The sequence below is a fragment of the Penaeus monodon genome, chromosome 32, assembly GCF_015228065.2.
Source record: "Penaeus monodon isolate SGIC_2016 chromosome 32, NSTDA_Pmon_1, whole genome shotgun sequence".
Taxonomy (NCBI): domain Eukaryota; kingdom Metazoa; phylum Arthropoda; class Malacostraca; order Decapoda; family Penaeidae; genus Penaeus; species Penaeus monodon.
Genome location: NC_051417.1, coordinates 8,961,464 through 8,961,663, shown reverse-complemented (window position 1 = coordinate 8,961,663; position 200 = coordinate 8,961,464). Strand labels below are relative to the sequence as shown.

Here is a 200-nt window from a genome sequence, read left to right as displayed (position 1 = left end):
ATGCCATTCAAAGATCTTTAGTGGCTTTTATCAGCATAAAAAATTGTGAAGAACCCTTTGGACTGAGTTCATTCCTGTCTCAAAGGATTCTTACTGTCAGGTGAGTATGAGATACAAGTTCATCCAGTACCACAGGGCCATGGAAGCCTCTTCATAAAAAAGATGAGAACCCCGAAGTTAATATAATATAAAACAATTTC

General features: G+C 37.0%; 1 protein-coding gene across 1 annotated transcript in view; it reads right to left on the bottom strand.

Annotated features, from left to right (window-relative positions):
* LOC119593482 (splicing factor 3A subunit 1-like) overlaps positions 1-200 on the bottom strand; it is a gene marked incomplete at its 5' end in the record, with an annotated part of 2,422 nt that continues 2,222 nt past the window's right edge. Inside the window, 1 exon segment of the mRNA XM_037942420.1 lies at positions 1-200.